This window comes from Triticum urartu, chromosome 3A (assembly GCF_056163025.1).
Source record: "Triticum urartu cultivar PI428250 chromosome 3A, HENAU_Tu73, whole genome shotgun sequence".
NCBI classification, from domain to species: Eukaryota; Viridiplantae; Streptophyta; class Magnoliopsida; order Poales; family Poaceae; genus Triticum; species Triticum urartu.
The window spans coordinates 236,756,889-236,765,545 of record NC_141875.1 but is presented as its reverse complement, the minus strand read 5'-3'; the positions used below and the strand labels follow the sequence as shown (position 1 = coordinate 236,765,545).

Sequence of the window (8,657 nt, the reverse complement as noted above, 5' to 3'; positions counted from 1 at the left end):
GAAAGCCGATGTAAACATGCAACTTTCCCATGTTGATCGTTTTTTTCATACTCGCGACGATTTTAAAAGTTTTTCCTCTCAAATTCATTCACTATAGTAGTCAAACTTCCTGTTGTTTTCACGTTGAACTTCTGTGACATATTTTCGTTTGTAATTTTCTCTTCCATGTTGTCAGTGTTACACCAATGATATTCTTTATATACAAACCTCTCTCACAATATTTTTTTAACTTTCTCCGACCGAGGACTTGAACTTACACAAATGATGTTCCTATCGTTTTGAAGTAAATTAGAGAAATGATGAGATCATGATTTCTGCCTTCATTGCGAATGGAAACGCATTGCGTGAAGTAGTTGAACTTCTCAGGCATGTCTGTTTGAACCTCACTCTATTTTTGACGTGCTGTTTTTTGCACTGCGTGAAGTAGTTGAACTTCTGGGGCATGTATGTTTGAACTTCACTCTGTTTCACTTTTATTGTTTTTTATATGAAATACACACCATGTAGTATGTGAACTTCTGGTTATTATCACTTTGAACTACTCTCTGGTTTGAGAGAATTATTTTAAAACACAGAAAACAACATATTTTTATGTATTTTGGACATCTAAATACACGATGAACCTCTCTCACAAGAATTTTTTGAACTTTTCCTCGCCCAGCACTTGAAACTTCTAGCAACCATTTTTTCATTTATGAGTTGTTTTTAAAAGTGCAAAAAATGGCATTGTGTTTTTTTATTTTTTTGAACATGTAAATCATAGGTTTTAATAAACTCCGAACTTCTGTGTTATTTCAATTTGAACTTCACGTTTTTATATTCTGAGTAAAGAATTGTATTTGATTTTTATACGGAAAAAATCAAATATGGAAATAATTTGAATTTTTTATTTTCTTTTTGAAATCCAATTGCTCCCAAACAATAATTAAACTTCTTTGTGGATTGAGAGAATTTTTCTAAAATGCAAAAAAACAATTTCTTTTTTGTGTTTTCAAACATGGAAATACAAGGTGAACCTCTCTCGCAAGAATTTTTGAACTTCCCAGGACAGAGCACTTGAACTTCTTGCAACAAACCTTTTAATCTTTTAGTTTTCTATTATTATATTCTTATGTGAAACGCATTCCATGTAGTAGTTGAACTTCACCTTGAACTTTTGTCACGTATTTTTGTTCAACCTCTCTTACAAGAATTTTTCAAGTTTCTTCGGTCGAGGACTTGAACTTCTAGCAACAAAAATTTTTGATTGTGCATTTTTATTCAACATTTTCTCATATGAAACACACAACATGTAGTACATGAACTTTTGGTTATTATCTAATTGAACAGCTCTCTGCTTTTTTTGCCCTAACTCCTAAAGCACTGATCAAAATTGAGCATATAAATCCTAGGTTTTTATAATCTCTGAACTTCTCTGTTTTTTAATTTGAACTTCTTAGATGTATTCTTGTAAAAGGGAAATGATTTTTAAGTAAAGATCATAACACCTTTTTAAAATTGAAATTCATACGTTAATTTTCATTAAAACAAGAAGAATTCGAGTTTGTTGTATACATCGAACTATTCCGTTTTTAATATGAAATAGTTTGATTTTATTTTTTCAATTGAATTGCTCCAAATTTTATTTTAAAAAATGCAAAAAAGGCGCTACCCTTTAGCAACCGAAAAATCTTAATTTTTTATAGACATCAAACCGCTCCACTTTTTCAATTTTTTGAACCTCTTTGTGTATTTTTAGCAGAAAAAATTGATTTTTTTAATAAATATCAAACTTCTTTGTTATTTTGAATTGAACTTCTTGATTTATTCATTAGTAACACGGAAATTTTGATTTTTGTAATAGATATTGAATTGGTCCGTTTTAAAAAATTGAACTTCTTGGTTTTGTTATTTAGTAATGAGGAAAATATGAGTTTTTCATATACGTTAAACTACTTTAGTTTTTTAATTTGAAATTCTTCATTTTTTGTAATTTGGAACTGTTGGTGATGTTCATTCATACGAAAAAGGCCTAGTTTGGTAATAAACATCGAACCCTCAGTTTTTGATTTGAACTTCTAGGAACAAAAGTAAGGCATTAGCACGTAACGCGGAACAAGCAAAGTAAACACACACAAACTTCAACAGGTAAACCAAATTTAATTTTTTTTTGATTTGCTAGTTTGGGGATTGACATGAACTCCACCGTAATAATGAAGTTTAATTTCTAAAAAAAATATTTTCTGCACCAAGTGAATCAACGATCCAGTACACCGACATTTTTTCGCTCCTTCTTTTCATAATGAACTGAAGCTGCTGCTCATTTTGGACTTCATCAGCTTTTGCTCGTCTCTTTGAGGGGTTAATTTGCAGCAACACTAGTAGTTTTTTTGTGACGTTCAGCTCAACATTTCTGAAGGAGAGGGGATAATGATGTTTTTCTGGTCAGGAAAATGAAGACGATGGAAGCAGGAACACTAGCAGTTTTTGCATGTTTTCTTCTTCATTCTATACGCCGCCATAGAGACCATCTACGACAAGTTCACCGTGCACCAGGACGCTGAACCTCGACGATGGCGGAGGGGGCGTGAACAGTAGCACCAGAGGGAACCTACCTCGGGAAGGTCAAAACGGCTGCCGGCAGAAGGTCAACGGTACTATATGCTACAATACGAACACCACTACGGAGGAGGGATTTGAGTGCGGGTCCTCTGCGGCAATGCATAGTGGATGGCTGTGGTTGCCTGGATCCATTAAAGGACAACGGGCCCTGACCCCCGCATATGAAGGCGAGACGGTGGGCCGCCGTGGTTGGCCGGATCAAGACGATGGTAGTGGTTGCCGGCGGGAATGGAGGGAGGGCCGCTGGTGCGGCTGAAGCCGGGGGAGGAGGCCACCATGCTTGAAGCAGGGGAGAGGCGGCCGCCATGGTTGGATCCTGGAGGGAGCGACGGAGGTGTGAGACCCTGGTAGGGAGCGGCGTGCGCCACCGGCGCCGACGGGGTGGGTTGGTGGGTCGGGAGTGCCAGGTAGTTGCGGGAGGGTGGCGGCCTATAAGGTGGGCCGATGGGAGACATGGGGGTTGGTGTGGCTGGCGGCAAGAGGCGCGTTAGGGTCGGGGGACAGCGACGGGGCTGGGGTAACCGGCGGCGAGAGGTGCGCCGGCACTAGGGAGGCCGCGGTTGTTGGGGTAGAGGCGGCATAGGTTGAGGGTGGGGCGGGGCGGTGGCTGTAGTGTCGGTTGGGGGCCGGGCGGCGATGGCGGTGCCGGTTGGGGGCCGGGCGGTGGCGGTGGTGCCGGTTGGGGGCTGGGCGGCAGCGGTGGTGCCGTAGGGTGTGGGAGGTGCGGGATGTTGGATCGGGGAAGACGATGGGTGGGATTTTTTCCTTTTCTTTGGTCGCTGCCGGTTCGGGAAGTTTGGGAACATGTCCAGTGGGCCCTATATAGGGCTCATTGTGATCCAAATAACTATTATAATCCTGGGACTAGAATAGTGATGTCCTATATATATATATTAGGCTTCAAGTGTGTACTTGTTGGTGAAAGTGTTGTCCAATGGGAATTATATTTTGTATTACTCATGTAGCCTACAAAGTATGTCGCACAGCCTTGTAACTTTTTACCCCATTTCTAAATTCGTACTAGTCCTCTATACCATATTGCGCTAATTTACTGGTCCCCTTCATAATTTGTGTCAAATTTTGACCATAAACTTCACTAACTACATGTTAATGCATGTCACAAAAAATTATATCATTTTATTCGTTTGAACATAGTTTGCAATGGAATAATTTTCGGTGAGATGCATTGACATTTTCTAAGTTAAACCTATGGTTAAAATGTGACACTGAATACAACTAGTTAGTAGTACAGTAGCAGTACTAGTATATGTCGGTCAAATTATTCAACATGTCCACACATTGAATTGACGTGACAACACGCTGCACGTGAGGTGTCACAAGAATCCCGGCGGCGTCTTCGGGTATTGTGGACTTCAGATTTGGAGTACCACTTATCTGTCGAAATCTTCCATCATTCACTTAAAACAGTCGATTGATCATACATTGAGTACCATATAACTAGAATTAGCCGGTGCTGCCGGTTGGCGTCAAGTTTGATCCCACAGATCAGGAGCTGATTGAGCACCTTGAGGCCAAAGTGACTCCTGACAGCACGAGATCTCACCCTCTCATCGATTTGTTCATACCAACCATCGACAGCGAGCACGGCATATGCTACACCCATCCGGAGAAACTTCCAGGTAAAACACCGATCGGTCGTCTACTTGCACAAACATATTCCTTTGTTTATACCTCTATTTTTCGTTTTAGACGCCGACCTAGTGAAGCAATTACAATTTGATAGTTAATAAAAAGCGAAACAAGTGACTGCAATATGCCAAAGATGTTATGAAAATGCCAACCACGTACACTAAAACTTGTCTTCAACAATACTGCGGGTATCACACTGAGTGGCCTAAGAAAGCATTTCTTCCAGCGCAATTCCAGAGCGTTCAAAAGGGTCACGTGGACGCCTCACAAGAAACAGTCGAAGTGCAGCATGCATGCGATGTGGCACAATACCAGCAATACCTTGCCGGTGGTGGTCAATAGCCGGCAGACGGGCAGCAAAAAGGTTCTGGTGCTGCACACCAACAAGAACTTCGACCAGCAAAGGACCGACTGGGTGATGCACCAGTACCACCTCGGGGACCTGGAGCAAGAGAAGGAGCGGGAGCTGGTCCTCTGTAAGATTTTCTACCAGACGAACACTAGGGCCAGGAGTAAAAAGATTATAAGTTAGTTTGGTATTGGTACTTGTACTACCTTGTCGTCCTCTAGTTGGTATCGTTGTTAACAATATTTCGGTATGAACTTGGCATTTGCTTCCAACCATCATGCCAAGGTTCGACACGGATATAAAGCTGAATCATTTTTTTCGAAACAAATTTTCAGGCACCTGATTTTTATTTCATGGGTAGCATAAGCACCTGCCGTTTGAATTCCCAGTTCTCCAAATTTTTCCAAACAAGTACATGCACTTATTATCATGATGAAAAAACAATATACCTGCTGCATCCCAGTTATCAGTCTGTACTTGCAAAATTCTCTTGTTTGTTGAGCATGTATATTGTTTTTTCAGGTCGAGCAAGTTTCAACTGGGCTCTAGACTGTCCAGGCTTGATTTTGTTTTTAACAGGCCCAGCCCATAACGACAACAGGGCACAAAGATCCAGGAGGTATCTACTGGCCTCTGGCCCGCTAGCATTAGTTATATTTTGTCCTACAACATCCGTTGGCAGTTTTTTAATGAATCAGACACACAACCCAGTTATATTTTCCTCTTGAAACGCCATGTCCTACATCCGTTTTCTAATCTATACCTATAGTTTTACTAGTTCATATACACGTATCATTATATTGACATTACATAAAGTTCCCTTTTCATATTTAGATCCTTATTTTTGTTGTTGTTTTCCCTCCCAGTGCTAATTTTTTTACCACTTGTTTTCCCTTAAACCAACTCAATTGTCCCACGTCTTATTTTCTTACAAAAACAAAATGTTTTTTTGGAGAATCAATAAGTTCTTAAAGAAATGTTTATCATTTTGGGATTACAATAGTTCAGACTCCACCGAAATATGCAAAATAAGGTTGAACTTTTCGACCGTGATCCTAGGCAGAAAATGGGATGTAATAAATTACTTAAGAATTAGCAAATGCGCTGCAAATTATATTTTTTTAGCAAATGGACTCTATGTGGTCTGCCACAGATTTCGAGGCTGACTTCTGGGCCTACTAAGTTCATGCGTACACAAGGTTTCTCAAAAAAAGAAACTTAGTCAACAATCGACTCTACCAGTGTCAGACCGTTAGATGTCAATCTTACGTCAATCATGCTTCTACAGTCTCTAATCTTCCTGGTCCAGCCGCCCAAACTAGCGCCGGCAGAACCGCCTGCTCTCGCCTCCCGTGGTCGGCTGTGCTGCCGGGCAGGCCTCACAGCCCCACCATACTCGCATCGCTGGCCTGTCTATCCCTCTACTCACCTACACCTCTTGTTATTTTCTGGCGACGACAGCCAAACCAGTCAACCCTCGTACTTCCCATCACGTGGGCATCCACTGTCGTGTCTTCCCCAGCTCCGTGTCATTCCCTTCATAGGACTCGCCGCCGTCCACCACCCTGGTGCTCTCGGGACGGCGTGGTCAATGTGGTCAACGAACGACATCCATTGGAAGTGGACTGTACGTGGAGTGGCTGACAGCTGGGTCCACGGCCGCACACAAGGAAATGACTCCTTATTACGCGCAACATAATTATTCCTCCACCTGACATCTAGGACCCACTGGAAGGGCCTCTGTATTTCACGAAAAAAACGTTCCCCCCGCTGACAGCTCGGATCCACCAGCTATATATTCGCACGCAAGGAAGTGCCTCCTTATTATGCACAAAAACGAATACCCCTCTGCGTGGGAGGCTGACTTGTGGGCCTACTAAGTTGACTGGGATGAAGAGCTTTGTCAACTTAGTCAATATGAATGATTCTAGCTCCAGTGACCGTACGATGTCCATCCAACGGTCGTAGTGCTTCTTCTACCTCTGGTCTTCTTGCTCCAGCCGCCCAAACCAGCGCTAGTCGTGCCGCGTGCTCCTGCCTCCCATGGTCGGCTGTGATGCCACGGAGGCCTCACCGCCCCCTACTACTCCCACCGCTGGCCAGGCCGTCCGCCTCTACTAGCCCACACCCCCTGTTATTCTGTGTCGACGACAGCCTCGCACCGAAGCCGAACAAGTGAACCCTCGTACTCCTCTCCGCGTGGGCTTCCACTGCCGCGTCTTCCCCGGCTCCGTGTAGTCCCCTTCCTAGGCCTCGCCGTCGTCCACTGTTGTGGTGCTCTCGGCCTGGCGTGGTCAACATGGTCAAGGAACGACTTCCATCGGAAGAGTACTGTACATGGAGAGGCTGACAGCTGGGTCCATGGGCGCAGCAAGGAAGTACCTCCTTATTATGCGCAAAATAATTATTCCTCCACCTGACAGCAGGGACCCACCGGACGGGCCATCGTATTTCATGAAAAAAACATTTCCCCCCTAACAGCCGGGACCCACCAGCTACATCTTCGCACACAAGGAAGTGCCTGACAGTCGGACCCACCTGGTCGAAGCATACGCAGCGTTGTCATTCTGGTCGCAAATGTCGACATACGTACTGGTCGATGTAGAGGCACGCACGTGTAGTAGTAGAGGTGCGCACGTGTCGTAGTAGAGGCATGCACATAGCATGTACACGTACGTACATCGTCTAGGGTGCAAGAAAGTAAATACGGCCACGTACGTACATACCGGCGGGGTCTCGAACGCCTACTCACGCATACATACGACCAGGGCTCCTGTACATGGCTGGGTCAGAATAGAGAAACGGCGTCATCATCGTGTTCATGGGGAGCCAACTGGCTGTGTCGGACCGGAATGCATCATCGTGTTCATCGGGAGCCAACCGGCTTGGCATACCGAAGAACGGAGGAAACGGCCTTGTGTTTGACCGGCCACGGTCGAAACGGGATCCTGTTCATCGGGAAGGGTCTGGCGTACCGCAAAATGGAGGAAACGAACTTCTGTTGGACCTCCTACGATCGAAACGGGGTCTTGTTGACCAGGAGGGGTGTGGCGTACTACAAAATAGATGAAACAGACTTCTGTTGGAGCGCTATGGTCGAACTGGGGTCCTGTTCATCGGGAGCGCTGTGGCGTAGCACAAAACGGGACTCCAAGGGATACTGTTCATCTCCACCATCGACCTCCTCCAGCCTACCAGGGGTACTGCTCATCCACTGTCGACCTCCTCTAGCCTCCACCTGCGACTGTTCATCCACGGGCTCCTGTTCATCCAGCCTCCACCGGCTACTGTTCAACCAGCCCTCTCCACGGGGTCCTGTTCAACCACCCATCCACGGGCTACTGTTCATCCAGCCCTCCAGTGGCTACTGTTCAACTAGCCTCCCACCGGCTCCTGTTCATCCAGCCCTCCACGGGGTCCTGTTCATCCAGCCCTCCACGGGGTCCTGTTCATCCACCGGCTCAATCGATCGGGGTACTGTTCATCCAGCGGCAATGGCCTCTACTACCATGGGTTCTTATTCATCCAACCCCCATCAGGAACTGTTCATCCAAACCCCCCACAAAGCTCACTGTTCATCTAGACGCAGCATCAATCGGCTTCAGTTAGCAGCAGTAGTGAAGAAACCGCTCGATCGGGTTCAGTTAACAGCCAACGATCAATCGCGCGGGTTCAGTAACGCGTAGCCTGCAGTGCAATCACTCGGGTTCAGTTAGAGCCCAATGCCTCACTCGGGTTTAGTGAGAGCGCAACGCCTCGCACACTCGTGCGTACGTATGAGATAAACGTGCATCTCTCGGCCCCCGACAACCCACCGTACTAGGAACTCCCCGATATTTTCTGTGCCCTCGCTTCTACCACAGTTTTTTTTGTCATGGATGGCCCAAAGAATGTCATGCAGCTGCGTCTCCGGCCCGCCCAGGACAAAAAGCCCATTTACTGTCATGATTTTTTGTCATAGAAGTAGGAGCCCACCACATCTATGATGATACCGGGTTTTGTCACAATTATCATCATAGAAGTGTGATAAGTATGACAGAAAAAAATTTGTTCGTCC

The 8,657-nt window shown here is 45.0% G+C and overlaps 1 pseudogene; it reads left to right on the top strand.

Annotated features, from left to right (window-relative positions):
- The first annotated feature begins 3,237 nt into the window (after positions 1-3,237).
- Positions 3,238-4,783, top strand: LOC125546791 (NAC domain-containing protein 75 pseudogene; annotated as a pseudogene).
- The last annotated feature ends 3,874 nt before the right edge of the window (positions 4,784-8,657 follow it).